Below are 23,564 nucleotides of genomic sequence, written 5' to 3'. Positions count from 1 at the left end.
TGAAGAGCAGGAGCCATGGAAAGGCCCAGGAAGGAGGGCACAGTGAGCACAGAGGCTAGGGCCAGCAAGGGCTGGCATGTTCCAGGAATACTGACATCTTGGGTCTGAGGCTGGAGTTGCTCATCTCTGCTTGAGGACATTCTGGCCTCCTGCAGCTGACTTGCATCACACTGGGGCTGGCCCAGGCTCTGGACTCTGGAGTACACAGCCAAGTGCACCAGCCTCAGGCCCTGGGGAAGAATTTACAACCATCCTGAGCCTGTTTACCACCTGCCAAGGAGCCCTTGGAAGGCACAGGCTCTTTCTCAAAACCACTTTTTACAGAGCCGTGTACAAAGCAATTCAACTGGATAGGATTTTTCCCCCTTTTCTTCAGTGATCTTTTTTTTTTTTTTTTTAATGTATAACATATTAGTTGAACCACACGAAATTGCCGATATTCAACCACTTCTCATGTACAAAGATGGCGATTTCATGCAATTCAACATAAATTTCATGTAATTCATTCAGAAAACTGCACAAATCAAGTATACAACTCAGTGAATTTTCACTAAATGAACACAACTGTGGAATTAGTGGACAGGTCAAAAAACAAAACACTACCAGCATTCCAGAAGCCACATTCATGCTCCTCGCATTGCTCACCATCACCATTCCCCACCTCCACCCGCAAGAGTAATCACCGTTGTGACTTTTAGCACCATAGATTAATGTAGTCTATTTTTTTATCTTTCTATAAATGGAATTCTATAGTAGATTCTTTTTTGTGTGAGATTCATCCATGTGGTTGCATATAGTTGTAGTTTCTTTTTTGTTGCTATATGCAATTCCAAAATAGAGTTGTACTGCAGTATATTTATTCCTTCTATTATTGATGGGTATGTATATTGTTTCCAATGTTTACTTTTTTTTTTAAGGTTTTTTATTTATTTTGAGAGAGAGAGCGAGAGAGAAAGAGGGAGCAAGAGCAGGGGAGGGGCAGAGAGAGAGGGAGAGAGAGAGAATCCCAAGCAGGGCCCGACAGAAGGCTCAATCCCTTGAACCTCGAGATTAGGACCTGAGCCAAAATCGAGAGTTGGAAACCTAACCAACTAAGCCACCCAGGTGCCCCTCCAGTGTTTAGTTTTAAAAATACTGCTGAGGCACATGGGTGGCTTAGTCGATTAAGCCTGTGACTTGATTTCAGCTCAGGTCATGATCTCATGGTTCGTGGATTTGAACCCAATGTGGGGCTCTACACTGACAGTGCGGAGCCTGCTTAGTGTTCTCTCTCTCTGTCCCTCCCCCACTTGTGCTCACTCTTTCTCACAAAATAAATAAATAAAATTAAAAAAAAGAAAATACTGCTTCTAGGGGGCACCTGCCTGGCTCAGTCTGTAGAGCTTGTGACTCTTGACCTTGGGGTCGTGAGTTTGAACCCCATGTTGGGCATGGAGCCTACTTAAAAAGAATAAAGAAAGGAAAAAAAAACGAATGCTGCTTCTGGGGGAACTTGGCTGGCTCATTTGGTCGAGCATGCAACTCATGATCTTGGAGATATGAGTTTGAGCCCCGTATTGTGTATAGAGATTACTTAAAAATAAAGTATTAAAAATCAAAAAGAATATGGCTTCTGTTAATAGTCCTGTATATGATTTTTAGTAGATTTAAAAAAAATTTAAATTTAATTTTGAGAGAGAGAGCGTGTGCATTCGTGTGCAACCTGGGGAGGAGCAGGAGGGCAGGGGGACAGAGGATCTGAAGCAGGCTCTGTGAGAGCAGCAGACAGCCCAATGCGAGGCTGGAACTCACGAACCGCGAGACCATGACTTGAGCCGAAGTCTGTCGCTTAACTGACTGAGCCGCCCAGCAGCCCCATCCTGTAGCTGGCTTTTGTTGAAGACCTGTTTATCTGTTGGTGGATATACACTGAGAACTGGTTTGGCTTTAGTGAGTACTTCCAGTTTTCCCAAGCGGTTCTACTAATTCACATTCTCTGCACTGCTTTCTTCACTGTTCCCTTGCTGTCTAGCTCTTGGGCCAGGTTCTGTGCAAGGAATGAATAGAAGGGAGATAATCGTGACATGCGTCATGGGATGAGTCTCAGTTCGTGCAGTGATTAAGAGCACAAGTGGGTTCAATTGTTACTCAGCACCTCTGTTTACCTACTACCTCTGAGGGCAAGTCAGCCAACATCACTAGGCCTTAAGTTCTTCAACTATAAAGTCAGATAAACATAGTAGTTCTTATCTCTCACAGCGTTTTTTACCCACTCCTTTAAATGTTTGTGGACTGCCTCTTGTGTGCTGGGCTCTGTTCTTGGACACTGAATTCACGGGGTGCACAGAACAGAGGAGGCTTTGCTCTCATGGAATTTATACGCTAGTTAGAGGAGGCAGATAATAATGGAGCAAACAAAGAATTAAGATAATTTTAGATAGCAATAGATATTATGGAGGCAATAAAACAGGGTGCCATGATCGAGCGTGGAGGGGAGGGTAGTAGGGAAGTCAGGGTGGTAGTAACTGAGCTGAGACCCAAATGACCAGAAGGAGGCACCTGTAGGTGGATCTGAGGGAAGAGCACTCTATGCAGCAGGGCTAGCTGGTGCAAAGGCCATGAGGTAGGAACAGGTTTCGTGTATGTGAGTTGCAGAAGGAAGGTTTATGCTGCTGGAGTGAAAGGACTAGTGGGTGGGCTGTTTGAGATACAGCAGCAGAAATAGGCAGCGGTCAGGTCCTGCAGGGCTTCGAAGGCCATAGTAAGGAGTTGGCATTTTATCTGTTTATTTTTTTTAAGTTTTTGTTAAAAGTGTTTTTTAATGTATATTTATATTTGAGAGACAGAGTCCAAGTGCAAGCTGGGGAGGGGCAGAAAGAGAGGGAGACAGAAAATCCAAAGCAGTCTCCAGGCTCTGAGCTGTCAGCCTACAGCCTGTCATGGGGCTTGAACTCACAAGCCATGAGATCATGACCTGAGATGCAGTTGGATGCTCAACCAACTGAGCCACCCAGATGCCCCTAAGTGTTTATTTTTAAGTAATGTCTGCATCCATTGTGGGGCTAAGACTCACAACCCCAAGATCAAGAGTTGCGTGCTCTACCAACAGAGCCAGCGACGTGTCCTGCATTTTAACATCAGTGAAAGTCATTGAAGTGTCTTAAGCAGGGGACCACTATGAGCTAATTTACATGAAAATTGAAACATTATATGCTTATATATATATGTATACACACACACACACACACACTCACACATACACACTTAGCACAGAGTCTGGCACAGAGTGATGTTTGGTAAATGTTACTAGCTGGTAGGGCTATTGTTATTATTCATGTTCTTAAAGAATCTAAAAATTTTCATCCTCATTGAGGATAAGGAAGCCAAGGCATAGAGCCATTACCATCCATGTATAAAGTCAATCAAATCAGACAACAAGGTGTAGATTTTATTAATCAAAGGAACTGCTTTTGGTCTCTTTCCCAAATGGGAATTTTAAGGCAGAGGAGTTTCTTTGTGGTTAGCAATTGTCTGAAGCCAACCAAACTCAACTCCTTCAGCCCACCGCGCCAAAATGCCCAGAGTTCAGTCACTTGGGTCCCATTGGCTGTGGCCCCATCCATCATTTAGGGCCCTTGGAAAGGCTCGTGGTTGATTGTTAACCCATCTACCTTTGCTCTGGGTCTGATGGGTCAACAATGGGGAGCCATTCCCCGTCCTCCACCTTCAATGTCCACCAGGTTTACTGAGACACCATCCACTGCTGTGGCTTGGAGGCTTTCCTACCATGTTCTTGCCATATACACAGCCCAGAGAGTGTTTTTGTGTTTAGGAAAGGCCTTTCGAGGCAGCTGCATTTAATTTTCTCTGACATAGAGAAATGACAAGTAAATAATCTTTGAATGAATGAATGCAGATTGGGTGATGAAACTGGGGAAAGCTTCTTGGGGTATGGAACACTTGTTTCTGGGCAAAGCACCCTTCTCTAAGTGAGGATGTTGTCATTCCTTTACTCATCAGTATTTATTGAGCTTCTGTGAGGCTCCAGGTGCCAAGCACTGTGCAGATCTGTGAGTATAAAGGATGCCATTCTTCCCCTTATGGAGCTTACAGTCTAGTGAGACATACATTCATCAAACAATTGAACAAATATAAATGTTAAATGACAACAGGGGCACCTGGGTGGCTCAGTTGGTTAAGCGTCCGACTTCAGCTCAGGTCATGATCTCATGGCTTGTGAGTTCAAGCCCCGTGACAGGCTCTAGTGGTTTGTGGGTTCGAGCCCCATGTCAGGCTCTGTGCCGACAGCTGGGAACCTGGAGCCTGCTTTGGATTCTGTGTCTCCCTCTCTCTCTGCCCCACGCTCTGTGTCTCTGTCTCTCAAAAATGAATAAACATTGAAAAAATTTTTTAAAACATAAAATGACAGCAGTGATAAGTGCTCTGCAGGAGAGGTATTAACACCCTGAAGGTATATAATGAAGCTGAGGCTTTGGGAAGAAAGTTCCTCTCCATATCTAGTGATACCTGAGTTTAGCCCAAAAGGATGAGTGGTGATAAGTGGGTTTGGAGGGTGGAGGGAGAAGTATTCCAGGCAAGGACAGCATATACAAAGGTCCTGAGGTAGGAGGGAGCATGCATGATGAACCCAAGGACATAAGATAAAGCCCACTGTGACTAAAGAATTGAAAATGAAGTGGACTCTGGTCCCAGAAAAAGCTAGAGATAGGGAAGAGGGAACAGATCATTGAAGGTTTCGGAGGCTGTGCAAAGATTAGTAGTTTTATCCTGCTCAAGGATCATGGGATACTACTAAAAGTATTAAAGCGTGTATGTTTGTGTGTGAGTATGCACGTTGGAGAATATGTCATTTTGGCTACAGTGTGGAAAATGGATTAGAAGGAGCCAGAATATATTCTGGTGATTTGCCCAGCCTTCCCTGGCCCTTCAGTCCTAGAGGTGATGACGAAGCCCGTTTTTTCACAGTTCCACAGTGTTGCACTATCCTGAGTTTCCTTACACTCTGGCCACGTGTCTGCAAATAGTTCCTTTATCAAACTATCCTCAGATGACCGAATTTGTTCTCTTTGACTTTGTGGAGAAATCACACTGACAGGATCAAGCAGGAGGAAACTTTGGCAGTTACTTAGGCTCACTCCTTTATTTTTTTTTGTAACAAGCACTATTACATTTTTTTTTTAAGTGTACTTATTTTGAGAGAGAGCAAGCAAGTGCATGTGAGAGGGGCAGAGAGAGGGAGAGAGAGAATCCCAAGCAGGCTCAGCACTAAATGTGGAAAAGGACAATTAAAAAAAATATGTATTTATTTTGAGAGAGAGAGAGAGAGAGAGAGAGAGAGAGGCAGAAGAGAGGGAGAGAGACTTTCAAGCAGGCTCCACTCTGTCAGTATAGAACCTGATGTGGGGCTTGAACTCACTAACCTCGAGATCATGACCTGAGCTGAAACCAAGAGTTGGGTGCTGAACTGACTGAGCCACTCAGTGCCCTGGATTTTAATTTCTAGCCAGTCTGACAAGCTTTGTGTTTTCGCTGCAGAGTGGTGCATTTCAGTTTGCATGTTTTTATATAAGAACTGAAAATGACTGAATTAGATTTCTTTCTGTCTTATCCTGTGCTATTTATCATATGTGTGTGTTATGACTATGTTTTAGAGCAATTTTAGCTTTATAACAAAACCAAGAGGAAAGGACGGAGATTTCCCATATACCCCCTACCTTCCACATGCATGGCCTTCCCTGTGTGCTGGTTTTTATTTTTGCTTTTCCTTCTACTTTCTTGTCGTGTGGATTGAGTTTTTTTATTTTTTAAAAAAGGTTTTATGTTTATTTATTTTTGAGAGAGAGAGAAAGACAGACAGAGGGCAAGTGGGGGAGGGGCAGAGAGAGAGGGAGACACAGAATCCGAAGCAGACTCCAGGCTCTGAGCTGTCAACATAGAGCCCGATGCGGGGCTCGGACCCAGAACCCTGAGATCATGACCTGAGCAGAAGTCGGATGCTTAACTGACTGAGCCACCCAGGTGCCCCGGATTGAGTTGTTTAAAAAATCATCCGATTCTTTCCTACTGATTGCTTTGGAAGTTACAGTCTCTCTGTTTTTTTACTGGATCCCCTAGATGTTTAAAACTTAATCACAATTTCTGCCCTCTTAAACAATATAATACAGGGACCTTAGATTAACTTAAATCCTTAAGTCTCTACCTTCCCCCCTCACCCCTTTATATTCTTTTGTAGTTCAGAGTTTTCGTTCTATCCTTTTTTTTTTCTTTTTTAGTAGAGACTTACTATTGTTTCTTTATATGGACAGATATTGTACATTGGTGGATTACAGACCCACCAATCTCTTTGTTCACTGTTTCTTTTTATAACAGCATCTGTCTGAGATTGCTTTTCTTCTGCCTGAAATTCAGCCTTTAGAATTTCCTTCAGTGTCTGTTGGTAGTAAATTCTCTCAGTTTTTCCTGGGTTGAAAATTCCTTTCTTTCACCCTCATATTTAAATTTTTGAATAAAATCCTTGAACAACAGCTATTTTGTTCTCAGCACATTGAAGATACCGTTCTGGTTTCCATTGTGACTGCTGAGAAGTCTTGCGTCAGTCTAACTGCAATTACTTTGTTGTTGATCTATATTTGTTCCAGGCCCTCTGCAGTTTCAATCTGATGTAAGTACTTGTGAATATATTTTTCTTCATCCTTCATGGGATTTCTGGATGCAGAGTTTTCTGTCTTAGAACAATTTGGAAAAACTCTTGGCATGGGCAGCACTAGTATGAAGTCAGGGAGGTGTCTAGGGAACCAAATTTAAGGAGGTACTCATTCTTGAGTTTGTCTAAATGCAGAATTGGTCATGAGAGTGAGTGTCTAAAATAAATTTTATGCCCTAGGTACCTACCTCACCCACTTCACTCCTATCCTGGTCCTGCTTCTACAAACACTCCTCTTTCTTATTTTTTCCTTTATTTTCTTCTGTAAATACAATTAAGTATATATTAGACAATCTTATTCTATCCTCCAATGTCACATATGTAGTTCTTTGTATTCTTCATCTCTCTGTATCTTTGGGTCACTCATTAGATTTCTTTAGATCCATTTTCTAGTAAATAAATTCTGCCTTTAATAGTATCTAATCAGGGTGCCTGGGTGGCTCAGTCATTTAAGTGTTTGACTCTGAATTTTGGCTCAGGTAATGATCTCATGGTTGGTGAGTTTGAGCCTGGCATTGGGCTCTGCGTTGAGAGTATGGAGCCTGCTTGGGATTCTCTGTCTCCCTGTCTTTCTGCCTCTTCCCTGCTCACACTCTTTCTCTCTCTCTCAAAAATAAATAAATAAAATTTAAAAATGAATTAAAAAAAAACCCTAGTATCTAATCTGCTATTTAATCCATCTTCGTTTTAATTAAAAACATTTTAAAAACTTTTTTTTTTTTTTTTTTGAGAGAGACAGAGAGAGGAAGAGAGAGAGAGAGAGTGCAAGCACTGGCATGAGCAGGGGGAGGGGCAGAAAGGAGACATAGATTCCAAAGCAGGTTCCAGGCTCTGAGCACAGCCTGATGCGGGGCTCGAACCCACTAACTGTGAGATCATGACCTGAGCCAAAGTCAGATGCTGAACCAATTTAGCCACCCAGGCAACCCTTAAGTTTTTTTTTTTTTTTTTTTTTTTTTTCTTCAAAATTGGCTTGGTTACTTTTTATAGTCTTCTACCCCTGGCTCATATGTTTAAGGCTTATGTTTATTTCTTGAAATATAGTACATATACTTACCCATTTTCTGTACTTGATAATTTTTATGTCATATTTTTGTGGATCTGATTAGACTGTTGTTTCTGCTGGTTCTCACTTATGGTGCCTTGTTTCCTTGTGTGTTTTGTGATTTTCAGCTTTAGGCCCAATTTCTTGGAATTTTATGGGCATTCCTTAATGTATCAGTTGAAATTATAGTCCTTTAGAGATAATTTGTATTTGCTTTTACCATTACTGAGCTTTATTCCTACCTGGAGCTACTTAAATTTTCTGCTTGAAGTTTTCAAGTACACAAGGTATAGGTTGTATGAATTCAGTCTATAAACTCGTGAAAGTTGGTTTGTAGTTATGAATTTTCAGGGAAGATTTGTTTTTCTTTGCTCATGCAATATCAGTGTTTGCCAAACAAATTTCCTTGCTGCCTCTTCTGTGCCTTGGATATATTTCTCACTCATCCCTTACACTGAGGCTGTAACTTTTTGTGTATCCTTTTGAGGGGCTTCTGTTAGGCTTATTACCTTGTGTGATATTACCTTCTGCCTGCCTCTATTACCTTCTTATCTTGTATCTTCTGTCTTCCTCATCCTTTGTATTTATCAGAATGAATGCTTTATGTCACCAGGTTACTGCAGATACCCTAAGGGGAAAGCTGTCTCGTGCACTCACTTATGTTCCAGAGTTGCCATTTTCTTTTCTGTTTTTCTTTTCCTTTTTTATCTTGGCCTCTGAGTATTTCTTTCTTCTTTCAATTTCTTTTAAGGTTTATTCATTTTTCAGAGACAGAAACAGAGCATGATGGGGGAGGGGCAGAGAGAGAGAGGGAGACACAGAATCTGAAGCAGGCTCTAGGCTCTGAGCTGTCAGCACAGATCCTGAGGCAGGACTCGAACCCACGAACCTCAAGATCATGACCTGAGCCAAAGTCTTCCAATTCAGTGATGTATTTTTGAAAAAATTCTATATTTTATTCAATACTTGGAATTATCTTCATTGAGAAAGCCATCCAGGGTATTTTGGTCACCATACCATCAGAAACTGAACCAATTCTTTTACATTCCCAGAGAAAGAGGTAGCATGGTGTAGTATGAAGAGTTGGAGGCTAGACCATACTGGGTTCACAGCCACATTTCATTCTTTCAAGACCAGGGTGCCTGGTTGGCTTAGTCGGTAGAGCAAGCAACTCTTGATCTCAGGGTTATGAGTTTGAGCCCCAGTGTGTGATGTAGAGTTTACTTAAAAACAATTCTTGGGGTGTCTAGGTGGCTCAGTCATTTAAGTGTCCAACTCTTGATTTCAGCTCAGGTCATGATCTCGGAGTTTGTGGTACTGAACCTTGCGTTGTGCTCTTTGCTGACAGTGCAAAACCTGCTTGGGATTCTCTTTCTTTCCGTCTCTCTGCCCCTCCCCTGCTCATGCTCCCTCTCTCAAAATACATAAATAAACTTCAAAAAAAATTCTTACAAGAATCCTATGATGTAGGTACCATTGTTATCTTCATTTTATAGGTCAAAAAACCTGCCTAAGGCCACAGGATGGAATGAGGAACCAAATCCATGTAAGACACTGGAGCTTATGTTTTTATCTTCACTGCTATTCTATCTTTCTAACAGAACAGTCCACTGAATCCTAACAATTCAATACTTATCTAAATATAAATGCACTGAAATATTTTATCTGTGGGGTGGGGTTGGGGGGACAGAATAGAACTAGGGTTGTAGAGCATGTGGCTCTTGATCTCAGGATTGTAAGATCAAGACCCACATTGAGCATAAAGCTTACTTAAAAAAAAAAAAAAAAAGATGGGTGCCTGGGTGACTCAGTCAGTGAAGCGTCTGACTTTGGCTCAGGTCATGATTTCATGGTTCGTGGGTTCAAGCCCCGCGTCAAACTCTGTGCTGACAGCTGGGAGCCTGGAGCCTGCTTTGGATCCTATGTCTCTGTCTATCTCTGCCCCTCCCTTGCTTGTGCTCTTTCTCTCTCTCTCTTAAAAATAAATAAACATTAAAAAAAAAAGTTAGAGCTAAAACACTGGACAACCGACAATGATTTTGAGATCCACTGAAAGTTTCTTTATTGGCTATGAGGGAGGAAAAAGGACAGAGTAAAAGATGATTCCATATTTTTGAGTGACCAGGTGGAAGGTGCTTTTAGGAATAGGGAAGTTGGGACGAGAGCCGAGTTTGCTTTTGTTTCGTGCCTCAGTTTCCTCATCTGTGAAGCAAGGTGGTTGGGTTGACCTACAAGGATTTTGTGGTTCTAGACCTCTTGAAGTTTCAAGATTGGCAAAATGACTCAGGAATAATTGTCTCGTAGGCAGCTGGAATTTAGAACTGGGATCTGGATGAGCATCTAGGTCTCTGTGTGTAGACATGTTGACCTGCATGGGAAATTGGGAAGGGGAGGGATGATAGTTTAGACCATGGAGATGAATTGACAGAGGAGGATGAGATCTTTGGGGATGATGACTGTGACATAGAATACAAGGGGTGTATTAGTCTACTAGAGCCACTATAACCAAGTACCACAGACCCCGTGGCTTAAACAACAGAAACTTATTTTCTCACAATTCTGGAGGCTGGAAGTGTGAGGTCACAATGCCAACCGAATTGGTTTCTTCTTAGGGCTCTCTCCTTTACTTATAGAAGACCCTGTCTTCACATGGTTTGCCCTCTGCCTGTGTCCTGATAAATCAACCAGTCATATTAGATTAGGGCCCACCCTAATGGGCCTCATTAATTACTTTTTAAAGACCCTATCTCCAATACAGTCACATTCTGAGGCGCAGGGGGTTAGCATTTTAACATATGGATTTTGGAGGGATGCTGTGAGGCAAGAAGCAATACAAGGCAAGAATCGGGGGCGGGAAAGGGAGAAGAGAAGGGAGGACAATGGAGTATAGTCACCCAGAGAAACCAAAGGAGGAGAAAGGTGTGGAAATTAGGAACAAGCAGTGGGGAGGGGCGCCTGGATTAACAGCTGGTGAGCTGGTGTGCCTGAGGACTCCCTACAAGGAAGCCTTTTCAGTAGAGAGGTGGAGACCAGGCTTTGAGGGTTTGAGGCAGATGCCAGCATGGTAAGGGAGTAGAGGAGCAAGGCCAAGCAGCAAGTTTTTGGTTTCACTTCTAGACACAATAGATATTCCACATAGATATTTGTTGAATGAATATATTAATTTTCTTTCCTCCCTCCTCTGATCCTCCATGGTCCTAGGACTTGGTTTCTCTTTAGAAACTGTGAGGTGAGGCCGCATTCGAGGACCTTGGGCCCGAGTTTATTCTTTGATGTGGCTGGATCTTGAGGACAAGCCAAGGGGAAGAGAACATCTTTTCTGTGAGGAAGAGAATGAATTGCACGAACCGAACCAAATTGCATTATCAGTAAGCTGCCACATCGTGAAGAAGGGAATAGGGTGACAAGAGGTTGGAGAGGCCTTGGGGGTTATTTTGTAATTTTCCTGTCCGCCCTTCGGAAATGAAGAGGTTGTTCATTCATTCACCGAAAGAAATTTTAATGAAGCATCTACTCTGAATTGGGCACTGTGCTAGGCAAGAGGGAGATATCAGTGGAGCAAGTATGAAAGATTTATTCACTGCTTATGTAATGCCATGTCCTGTGTTAAGTACTTGGTATACCTCCTGCCTTCAAGGACAGTGTAAGGCAGGGACTGTGCATGTTGCTTTTGCTTTTTTTCACAGATAGGAGCATGGACTAACTGAAGCCTAAGATGGTGGCTCACTGTGGGTCACAGAGTTGTATGTAAGCAACTTGGATACATCTTTTCTTCCCCGCCCTAGTTTCACCCAGGCTCCTGGGCTTCCCCCAGGGTGCAGTAAGGGGCTTGGCTTGGGGTCCTGCATGAGTCAGGCTGAGCTGGGGATAAGCACTCACAGTTCCTGCCGTTCCATCCTGTCCTTGGCCTGAGCAAGGACATAGTTGTAAAGGGACGGATGTGGGCTAGGATAATAATGCCGAGTCACTGCTGATGAAAGCCCTATGTGTTCACCTCCCCCCAGCCACCACCTGAAGGCTGTCTCCTCTGCTGTCCTTATTGTCATACTCACATCCCTCTCAGTCCCACTGAAAACAGCTGGGATTGTGTCTCATGAACCAAAAACGTGTTTCCTTCCTTCTCTGGGGCTACCTCAGGGCTACCTGAGAACACAGCCAGACTCTGAAATCTTATCCCCCAATGCCTGGGATTTCCCCTCTGGTTCCAGATAAAGGGACATACGTGGGTTCTGTGAGCTTCTTTTGAGCGGGATCGTAAGGAAACAGTCCAGTGACCTCTTTCTTCTATTTTGAAATGAGGAGGAACGTGGTCACACCGGTGACCAGTGAGTCAGTGAGTATAGGGACTGAATGCTATATTTGGGTAGAGACACGGGAGTTAGAACCAAATTTGATGACTCACTCCCAGTCTAGTCTAATCTGGCAATCAGAAGCCCTAAGACTTAAGGCATCCGTAGAGATATGTATACAAAGATGTTCATCACATTGTTTTAGTAGTAGCAACCTACATGCCCATCTGTAGGAGGTTGATTAAATCAATGATGGTTGCTTTTTACAAAAGAAATTGAAGTTGCCTTTGAACAGTGTGTGGTGAACCTATCAGGTATAGGTATAAAAAGGTGTTCAAGACCGATTGTTAGGGGTGTCTGCATGGCTCAGTCAGTTAAATATCCGACTCTTGATCTCAGCTCAGGTCTTGATCTCAGGGTCATGAGTTCAAGCCCTGTGCTCGGCTCTGCACTGTACATGAAGCCTACTTAGAGCGAGAGAGGCCGATTGTTAAGCGAATAAAGCAAGCCACAGAAAAGTGTATGTGTGTATATGTTTCTATAGCCGTGGATGTTTTCTGGAAATACACATGAGAAGCTAACTGGTTATTTCTGAAGATCAGGAATGGAGGTTTGGGTGAGGAGTGAGACATTTGCTGTTCACTTTTAATATTTTAATGAACATGTATTGTTTTTATAATACAATGATAGTGATAAAAAAAAAAAAAAAAAGGTGGAAGAAAGAAAGGCTTAAGGTTCCAAACCAAAGGTACTAAAACAATTCAGCACCGAATCCAGGAGTGCTGAGGGCAGGAGGAACCACAAAGTGGGGCCTGAGATGACTTTGTATGATGGAACTTTCTCTTAACCACTGCTTGCAGAGAATGCTTTGACCAGCCAAGGGTGGACACAGAGGTAGGGACTGGCAGGAAATCACTATTTGCAAGGCTGGCTCGGTGACAGAAAGTGTAAAGCAAAATCAAGGCCAAAGTTCAAATCCAAGAATAGGAACTGGAGTCTCTTATAACAATAGCTAACACGTACTGAGTACTACTGAGTATGTGTATCACATATGTATCACACTGTCATGTATCACAACACTGTCCTAATTGTTTTACTTAGCATTATTTCATTTAAATTTTCACATCAAACCCATGAGGTAGCACTGTTATTATCCCAGTTTTACAGGTAAGGATACTGAAGCTCAGAGGGTCCAAATACACACAATTAGAATTGGTAGGGCTGAGATTAGCCCAGGTCTGTCTGTTTCTAGAGGCAGTTCTCTTACCACCTCCTGAATACTACTCCATGTTGAACTCTAAGGCCCTAGGGTCCAAGAACAGGACATCTTTACCATCAAGGCGCAGTCTGGATAGCTGGGGAATATTGCACTAATGTGTGTGGAATATATAGTATCTTATATAAGGCACACATTTGGATTTAGCTGGGCTGCAAAGATGATAAGCATTTTTGGATTTTAAATTTGGGGAGATCTGCAAGTTCTGAAGTTGTAAATAAAGGCATCTTGGAGGAGGAAGGATTTAAACCATAGGTCTGGAAGGATGGATTGAATTAAGAGAGGAGTACGGAGAACATTCCAGAGAAGAGAATGCACAAGTTGTGCAGAAGTCTGCTCTGTTGTTTCAGAGACAGTGACACATCTTGCCTAATCAGAGTGAGAGTTGTGTACATGTGATAAGCGAGCTGCTGTGTGTGGGGAGGGAAAACAGAGCATCAGAAGTCATCCTGAAGGGTGAAAGCTGGCAGAAGAGTTGTAACTTAACATGGGAGGAAATCAAGAGAGTCTGAAGGTATTTTGGGGCAGTGAGGAGATACTGCAAAGTGATGCTTCAGAGAGATTAATGTGACAGAGGTGTCCAAACGCCTTGGAGTGAAGGAGGGAGCCAGGGGAAAATATCGGTGTGGGGTGACAGAGGCCTCAGCGAAGGTACTAGAGGGATGAAGCAGAAGGGTCGGGTGAAAGCTGCTGTAAAGGGAGAGAGGGAGGAGACAATAGGACTTGCTGATTGAAAAGAAACAGACTATGAAAGCAAGGGTCCAAACCAAATAGTTCTGGGCTTCAAATCCGTGTGTCCAAAGAAGGTAATGCCTATATCTGGAACAGGGAATTGGGAGAGGGTTTGCTATTGGAGGTGGGGTGGGAACAGATGATGAACTGTGTTTTCATTCCAAACCTTGCTTTTTCCTGTGACTGTAAGTCAGTATAGGGACTTTTTCTCTCTGTTTTCTTGGCTGTGTAATGCATAGGACTCCCTTTGTCTGGACCAGTTCATTCATTCAACAGTTCTTTATTAAGTTGTCATTATGGTCTGATTGTTGGGAACACAGCATTGAGAGCCAGAGCTGGTCCCTGTCCTCATGAAAGGCAGATATTGAGCAAGAAATTATAATGGTCCTAGTATCAGGGTGACATTTCTTCCCCAGACCAATCCTGCTCTCTACTCCCCAAGTCCGTAGCAGGCACCAACTGGTAAGGGCATTTGTCAAACATTTTACTATACATTGTATCTTGAAAAAAAAATCATCACAACCATTTATGTATTTCTTTGTTCTATAAATATTTATTGCATGGCACTGTGGCTATGTATTTTTAGGCCTCATGCTCACTCACTAGTGGAGGATACTGACAAGTAAACAGATAATGATAACATGGTGTAAGAAGTATAGTGAGGGATAAGCACCAGGTTGTGGGAGCAACTGGGAGGGATATGTGGCTGGCCAGGTGAGTTTCTCTGACAAGAATAATGAGGTATGGGGCATCTGCCTGGCTCAGTTGGTGGAGCATGTAACTCATGATCTCAGGATTATTGGTTCGAGCCCCACTTTGGGTGTAGAGATTACTTAAAAAAAAAATAAATCTGAAAAAAAAAAGGGACACCTGGGTGTCTCAGTTGGTTGAGTGTCCGACTTTGGCTCAGGTCACGATCTCATGGTTTGTGGGTTGGAGCCCTGCGTCAGGCTGTGTGCTGACAGCTTGCTCAGAGCCTGGAGCCTGCTTTAGATTCTGTGTCTCCTCTGTCTGCCCCTCCCCCGCTCACACTCTGTCTCTATCTCTCAAAAATAAATAAATGTTGGGGCGCCTGGGTGGCTCAGTCGGTTGAGCGTCCAACTTCGGCTCAGGTCATGATCTCGCGGTCCGTGAGTTCGAGCCCCGCGTCAGGCTCTGTGCTGACCGCTCAGAGCCTGGAGCCTGTTTCAGATTCTGTGTCTCCCTCTCTGTCTGACCCTCCCCTGTTCATGCTCTCTCTCTGTCTCAAAAATAAATAAACGTTAAAAAAAAAAATTAAAAAAAAAATAAATAAATGTAAAAAAAAATTTTTTTTAAATAAATCTTAATAAAAAAAACAAAAAACAATGAGGTGTTAGCTACACAAGGGTGGGAGTGGTCATGGGATATGTGTTCTATGCAAAAGGAACTTACAGTTCAAACACCTGGATGCTGGAGAGGCCTAGGGTTGTTGGGGGAATGATTTACAACCTAGAATTTTATACCTAGCAAAACTACCAGTCAAAATGTGAAGAGAGAACAGAAGGCAAGATATATGCTGATATGCAAGGTCTCAAAAAATTGACCTCTCCTGTATCTCTTATCAGGAAGCTACTGGAGGACCCACTGCCAAAATCAAGATGTAAATCAAGAGAGCAGATACACAGGAATGACTACTTGGAGCTCAGGTAGGCGGGAGCTGGATCAAAAAGGGTTCTAACAGCATAGGGAGGAGTTTGGACTTGCTTGTAATGACAATATTACCTAAAGTAATAATAGAAAGATATTCTAAAATAGTGATTTTTTTTCCCCAAACTTTGAATTCTAGGGACCCGTTTGAGCAACCTTGTGATTGGTTCCTACCAGAAACAATAGTTTTAAATCTATTTTTCCTTTGTGTTCCTTTGCAAAGAATTCTGCTGAATTTTAGAGTTTGGAAACAATTGTACAAAAAAACCTAAAACTGTGTATAAGTACTTCTTAAACAGTCTCGTGCAATTTGGCAGGGCCTCCAGAAGCCAGGGCTATGAAAATTCCTGGAGCAGTGCACTGTGGGATAGGGGAGAGTGATATAGGGAGATGATAAAACGTTGTCACCAAATTTCAGCAGGACTCTTGGCTGGTCATTCTTCCATCCGCAGCAAAGGTGATCACTAGAAGAATATTTCTACTAGAACAGATCTGTTTACCAATTAAGTGTTGAAGCAGCCTTCCCCAGTGACTTCCAGATTGCCAGCAAATAAATTTTAAAAATGCAAACTTGGGGTGGGGGAAACACAGTGAGACCATAGCTCCTCTCCTACTGAGCTTTGTCACAGTTGGAATAAGGCAGGGTGTAGATGAGCGTGTGTGTATGTGTGTGTGTGCATGCGTGCGTGCGTGCATGTGTGTGTGTGTATTCAGTGAGCTTAAAAGAAATTCATGGGTATGTTGTATGTTATATTGTAGCAGGGATCCAGTTGTTCCCTAAATCTGGAGCCAGGAGCCAAGGAGAACCTTTTCTTTATGTGGATTCAGCAGAAGGCTGTTTTCTTTTTGATATCTGCATTTCAAGCACTAGGATAAAAGATCAGTCCAGAAACCAAGCAGCTTGTTAAGGTGTTTGCTGGTTTTGCTAACCATAAAAAAGGGCGTTCCCCAGTTCCCCATCAGCTGGGAGAAATCCTTCCCCACCCTCTCCTGACCAATGTCTTTCCCTCCCCCGTAAGCAAGTGAATTTTAAATACCGCTCTAAAGTTGTTGGCTGGTGACCTGGAAAATTCCTTTTGCTTTGTTATCGTGTTAATGGCCCATCAGTTTAAACCTCCTATCCCCAGAAACAGTTTTTTCTCCTAACTAGCCTAGACTGAGGAGGTAACGGAGGTTAAAAGAAAAAATGAAAGAAAGGATTCCTATTTCTAAGGGCTTTGGGAAGATTCAAAAATGGCCAGGCCTGAATGAATGGAAGGAAGGAATTTCATTTGTCTTGATTTGTCTGCATAGCACCTAGCAAATGTAAAGGCAAGTGTAAATTAAATTAGGGTCTCTACTGGATGACTTTAGAGGAAGGTGATAACTGTTGAATGTAATATTAGCTCTACTGTGTAGGATTTTGGTGGGCACAGGTCTTCTGGAAGACCACTAATTCAGACTTATGTTAGAGATGTGTAAGCTAGTAAGTATGTAAATGTCAATCACCTTCCTTATTTTCATCTGAAAGGTACATTTAAGGGGCACCCAGGTGGCTTAGTCAGTTAAGTTCCTCTTGACTTTGGCTCAGGTCATGATCCCACGGTTAATGAGTTCGAGCCCCACATCGGACTCTGCACTGACAGTGTGGAGCCTACTTGGGATTCTCTTTTGCATCTCCCCTACTCATGCTCACACGCATGCTCAAAATAAATAAATAAACTAAAAAAAAAGGTACAGTTAATAATTGTTGGGGAATCTTATAATTGTTAGTTACTATTTTTTATTATTTTTTTAATGTTTATTTTTGAGAGAGAGACACACACACACAGAGTGCAAGCAGGGGAGGGGCAGAGAGAGAAAAAAAGAGACAGAATCCAAAGCCGGCTCCAGGCTCTGAGTTGTTAGTGTAGAGCCCAACACAGGGCTCAGAGTCACGGACCACGAGATCATGACCTGAGAAATTGGATGCTTAACCGACTGAGCCACTCAGGCACCCCAAACCAATGGTTACTATTAACTGCATGTACCCAGTACAGGGCTCAGGACTTTTCCTGCATTGTCTCATTTAATTCTCACTGGACAGTTCCGTGAGGTAAGTACTATTATCATCCCCATTTTAGAAGAGAGGAAATGGAAGCTTAGGGAAGTGGTACAGAATCCCACTTGGGTTCTCTGTCTTCTTAGCTCATGCTCTTAACCACAACATTATGCTGTTTATAAACTACGAAGATCTAAGAAATCATAAAAAGGAAGCAGTGTGGCTAAATTATTCTTCCCTAGAGCATGACAGTTCACCTAGTGCTGTTCCTGCAGACCGCAAAGTTACCAAGGTATCAGGTCCTCATTGGAGGGGACAGTCCTGCATATAATGTTCTAAGCAGACCCTTGCTCCTAGCCTTTTGGATTTCTGGGTTGAGGTGTGGACCACAAAGAACTATTGTCTATCTTCAGGTCTTGGTCTGTCAGGTTCCATTTCTCACCTTCCAAAACAACACATAGATGCATAAGGAAGTCAGAGCCTTTGAACTTCAGTGCCACTCCCTTCACCTACCTCTATGGGATAGGTAGCACCTTTGGCACTTTTCCCCTCCGAAGTGAGCTTTGTCACCTCTTCTATCAGCTGGGGCTTCTAGCTCTCAAATCCATCCTCTATCACCCAAAACTTCCATGGGGCATTCCCTGACTGAAGAGGAAGCAGCTGACCAGGTAAGAGACTGCCACTGTAATGGCATGCTGAGGACAAAGTGGCTGTGGGCAGCAGTGGAACTGTTAACACCGGCTGGAAAAACCGGCAGAGATGACATTGGCTGGGGGCCTATCTTGGATAGAATTCCCAGAGCCCAAAGTAGGCTTTTATGCTCCCCTTTTTCATATTTATTTTTATTTTTTATGAATAGAAGTCCCTTTATCTAAAAAAATTAATACACATTTGCTGTCAACAACTTAAATAATATGGTGATTAATAGAGAAAGTAAAAGTATGCCATTAATGCAACACACTGCCCCACTGTTACCTCCACCCATATGCATCTGCCCAGTCATCACCAGAACAGTTGGGAATCTGTCCTTCCAGATGGTTCTGCTAGTTTCCGGGGTGTGTGTGTGTGTGTGTGTGTGTGTGTGTGTGTGGTGTTTACAGAAATATCAATGAGAAGATCTTGTTCTGTACCTTGTGTATCACGAACATCTTTGGAATCTATCTGTACAGCTCTCCCCTTTTTAATAGCAGCACACTATTTCACTGTAAGATGGACCAGCAGCTTCCCTTTTTTCTAATCTCTGCTTTAACAGATCTTTCACTTCCTTGGGAACCTGTCTCAGTGCCCTTCTCTGGGTCCTGCCTCAGGGAACTGCACAAATGGGAAGGCGGTCAAAAGGTGGGAAGGGCACTGGTGGGCCCCATATGGGAGGGGGTGGGGGCGGGTGAGTATATTCTGTCCTGGCCATACTGGGGTGCACAGAAAGTTTTCTCCTCATCCTGCCAAATGGTTCCTCCGTCTGCCTGAGGCAAAACCGCACATTTTATGGGAATCATCTTTGAAAATGACCAAGAAGATCAATGCAGAGAAACATAAAAGGCTGTTTTCTTAGAGTTACCCTCCATTTTGGGACCTGCACTCTGGGCATGCACATCATTGTGCTGTCAGAATGACCAGAGGCCCTTCAGGCCAGTCCCTTGCCTCCATTCAAGGCAGGTTTGCAGCCCCAGCTCAGAGTACCCCAGGCTTTTTTTCTCTGTAGCTACTCTGTGTGATTAACAACTCCGTGACGTAGAAATTTGCTTCTTGTTACTGGAAAGACACTCCAGGTTAGAGGACTCAGGCTCTTGGCCAGATTTCCTCTCTGTACCTCCAATTCCTCATGTGTAAAATGGAGGTAATAACAGTACCCATCTAATTTGGTAGGGTTTTTCTCTGTAACTTAAATATGTGCATGGCATATTTGGTGTATTATAAGAGAGATGGCAAACACTCAGTGTTGTGAATGATTTTAGGTTACTGGCTCTTCACCCTGGCTGCACACAGAACCCAGCCAGGGAACCCTCAAACAAATGCCAGTGCACAGGCTTCATTATCAGAGATTCTGATTCCCTGGGACCCAGGTGGGATCAGGGGGATCATTGTTTTTGAAAACCACCCTGGAGAATTCTAATTTGCACTTAGGGTTGAGAGCTAGTGAATTTAGTTCAGTGTTCTGTTTCTAGGTGAAGAAACTGTGAGGCCTGGAGCAGGGAAGGGACTTGCTGGGGTTATACAGCCAGACTGGAAGGACCCAGGTCGCTCACGTCCTGGATGTCAATTCCCAGGGCTTGTCTTGGGGGCGGGGGGGAGGGAAATCCTCCCTGGGATGCCCTTCAGGTGGTCTTGGGGATGAGCAGGGATGCTGTCCCTGCTTCTAGTCTCTCTCTGCATAATGTTGCTGGACGTTTCAATTCATTCTTTGGTCACCAACTCAAGGAGTTTTCCTTTAGGAAGCCGTGGTTCTAGAATCTAATCTTTGATTACAGCACATACAGCATGTGAAATAATCCCATCCATCCACTCATTCATTTTGAGAATCTAAGCCCCCTGGGGGCAGGGATGTTGTCTGTCTTGTTCCTGTTGTACCGGGCCTAGAATGGTGACCAGCGCTTAATTAAAAACAACAACAACAACAACAAACATTAAATGACTGAATGAAGGAAATCCCAGGAGGGTAGTTCAGTATTTTATTATTTTTCTGGCCCTAGCCATCTGATTCTCATTACTCCTACAGCCAGGGAAGCCTCTCTCTGCCTTGGCGTTTTATAAACCTCGTGTGCGTACGTCGACATTTTAACCATAAATCCAGAGTTTGGGGGCTGGAAAATTCGAGGCGAGGGGATTGGGGGAGGGGGTAAAAACCACCCGGAGGTCCGAAGCCGGGCCCTGGAATTGGCGCGGGAGGGCGGGAGGGAAACCGTCGGGCGGGAGCGCCTCCGCCCCCCGCCTGCCCCCTCCGCGGGAGATGGCCCCGGGCCGCTGCATCCATCAGAGGGGTGCGCCGCCGCTGTCTCCTCCCGTCCGCGGGAATGGAAGGCCGCGGGGGAGGGGACGCGATCCGGGTCGCGGCTCGGGGCCGGCTCCGGCAGCAGCCCCTTCATTCCGGCCGCGCGCACCCCCGGAGGTGGCGCCTTGGGGAGGCTGTATTTTTTTTTTTTTTTTTTCTTGGAGCCGCAGGGGAGTAGGGGGGGGGGTGGGGGGGAGGGAACCCTGTGTGTGTGTCCCTTTAAGAGCCGGAGCGCTGCCCCCGCCTTGCAGGCGCCCGGAGCCTCACAAAAGAACAGGATGTTGTTGATTTGTCACCAAACCACAGAGAGGAAATGATTGTAAATTTCCTTTAAACATCCCCACCGCGCTCCGGCCGCCCCCGCTTCCTCCTCCGCCGCCCCCGCCCGGCCGGGCGCAGCGGGGCCTCGGCGCTCCCGCGGGGCGCCCGCTCCCTGGCCTTCCCGGTCAGGCCACAGGCCCCGGGCCGGCTCCGGGGCGCCTGCTGGAGCGGCCCCCCGCCCCCGCCGCGCCCCCACTCGCGTTCCAGCTGATTTCTTCTGATTTTTTTTTTTTTTTTTAAACACAACAGCTGTTGGAAGCGCCTTAGGGGACGCCCACCGTGTTTAGCCTTACTACTGACCTGCTGAGGCAGGAATCATTAGCTCCGGTGCTTGGGTGGAAACTGAGGCCCAGGGAAGTTCCCTGAGTAGCAGAAAGTCACCAGCTTCTGAAACCTCTTCAGGGCTCTTGGAACACCAAACATAGATTTGTTTCACCCCCGAGCTTATTTTGTAAGCGGTGCGCCATACAGCCGTGGGAACATTCTAGAAATTCCCACTTATCAAAAGTGGCAGTGTCTCAAAGCAACAGTGACCTCAAACGAGGTTTTTTATGAGGAGCATCCCCCACCATGTTCAACTGGGCACCCTTCTTCAAGGAGCTGTTTGGGTGTCCGTTCCATCTGTGCCTTTGTGCATCCTTATGTCTCCTCACACCCTTTCCCATTGTTTGCAATGATTTTTTGAAACCCTCTGGTGGAGTTCATGTTTGCTTTCAACCTGCAGTCCGTGGTCGAGTGGTCAAGTCTGTCTGTGGTGCAGAGAAAGGCTCCGTTTGCTGTACAGAGTGTTCTTTTGGAGCAATTAATGCTTATGATTCCGGCATTGGCTGCAATGGAGTTCTTGGCTTGAATATTCAAAGCAGCAGATAATACCCCAGGCGCTGTGCATTCTCTCCTTTCTTCCTCACATAGCCCCCTTAGACATTGCTGGGGGCTTTCATACACGTGAGGAAACAGGTTCAGGGAGGTTGAGGAGTTGGACCAGCTCACACAATGTTTCCTTATTCTAACTACTGGTGGTGTCCTTCTTTGGCCCTTTAAAATTGATTATTTGGTTAAGAGAACAGATAGTGAAGGAAGCGCAGGGTATTTTTGTTGGGTCCTTTCTCACCTTAACCCTTGGGGAACTCTAGGCCATATCTCACTTTCTGCAAAAAAGCATTTGAGTGATTCATACTGTCGGGCTGCAGTCTTCCCTTTGGGGCCCGATGAGGTCTTGAGTGGCTTGGAGGAAGAGGGGGACTGGTGTAGGGTCTGAGTTCTTTCCATTCTACTTGAATGGAAAGCAAAAAACATTATCTGGTACTGGATTCCTAAGGCTGAAGAGTCCCTCATTTCCAAGACCCCCAATTCTAAACTCTAAGGGGGTGGTGAGGCGGACAGGGGTTGGGGGAAGGGAGGGTTGTGTTTGACTGCAGATATCATCGTATCCTATGAGAACACTTAATGTTTTATCATGTCCCTGCCATGGACCATGCCCCGGGGCCGTGTGCTTTCTCATTTGATGCTAAGAAGGTCCTAACGGATGAAAAGTAGATACCCAGAGAGGTTGTACATCTAGGAATGGTATAGCTGGGGTTTGCAGCCGTCTGCACAGGGTCCCTTGTGTCTGTGCAAGAGGAAGTTACCCAGGCGCGCCAGAAATGGGACTGCAGTGCTTGTCTTCAGTCAGTGCAGAAAGCCATGAGGGTCCTGGATGCTGGTGGATTTTGGAGAGAGAAATGCAGTGGCGTTTGGCTCCTTTGTGCTGCAGCTGTCTGCACTTCTTCAACTCTGAGCACATTTGTCGATGGATTTCCAGAGCCACTGCAGCATCTCCACCTGTCCTTTTTGCTTTTATAGATTGCCAGTCACTGGGGCATCCGGGTCCTGAGCATTGGGGGGGAGAGCCATCTGCTTAATTATTTCCATTCCCCAGACAAGGAACACAGGACACCAACATGCTGAGCTGTTGGTCTGGGCAGGCTGGCTTGAAGCAGAACGAGACAGCAGGAGTTAGGGCCCTCAGCCGCTACCACTGCTCAATTCTAGGGAAGCAGGAACCAGAGGGTAGGTCATCTGATGTCTCTTGGCCTCGGTTTCCTAGCCTGTGTAGAACTTTGGCCAGCGTGGTCTCTGATGGCTCTTTCAGGCCTCATCATCCAAAGAATAGCTTCTATTTACTCATTCAGTTAATATTTATTAAACATCTACTGTATGCCAGGCATCCCTGCTGAAGGTGCTGGAGATACAGCAGACTACAAAACAAAAGCTCTGCCTTCTTGGGGTTTACCTTTTAGGTGGAGACAAAAAAAAATTAAACACACAGATATATAAAATGTCAGATAGTTCTTAGTGCTATGGAAGATAAAGAACATAAGAGGGGGATGTAGTGTGTGTGTATGGAAGGAGGAGCTACTGTTTTATTTAGGGTCTTAAGGGAAGGCTCACTGATAAGGTGGCACTTGAGAAGGAAGAAAAAAGTGAGCCATACTGCCTTCTGAAGTTTGCTTTAGGTAGTTGGGATGGCAAAGATAAGAAC

The 23,564-nt window shown here is 44.4% G+C and overlaps 1 long non-coding RNA gene across 4 annotated transcripts in view; it reads left to right on the top strand.

Moving 5' to 3' along the window:
- Window positions 1-23,564, top strand: part of LOC147584397 (uncharacterized) — a 341,362-nt gene that overhangs the window by 5,900 nt on the left and 311,898 nt on the right. For all 4 annotated transcript variants that reach the window (XR_015249338.1, XR_015249339.1, XR_015249335.1 and 1 more), the window contains one exon: window positions 15,632-15,712. This is a non-coding gene — a long non-coding RNA (uncharacterized LOC147584397). The remainder of the gene's footprint in view (window positions 1-15,631; window positions 15,713-23,564) is intronic.

This window comes from Puma concolor, chromosome A1 (assembly GCF_028749965.1).
Source record: "Puma concolor isolate L17-30 chromosome A1, mPumCon1.1.hap2, whole genome shotgun sequence".
Taxonomy (NCBI): Eukaryota; Metazoa; Chordata; class Mammalia; order Carnivora; family Felidae; genus Puma; species Puma concolor.
This window is presented reverse-complemented; position numbering and strand designations above follow the sequence as displayed.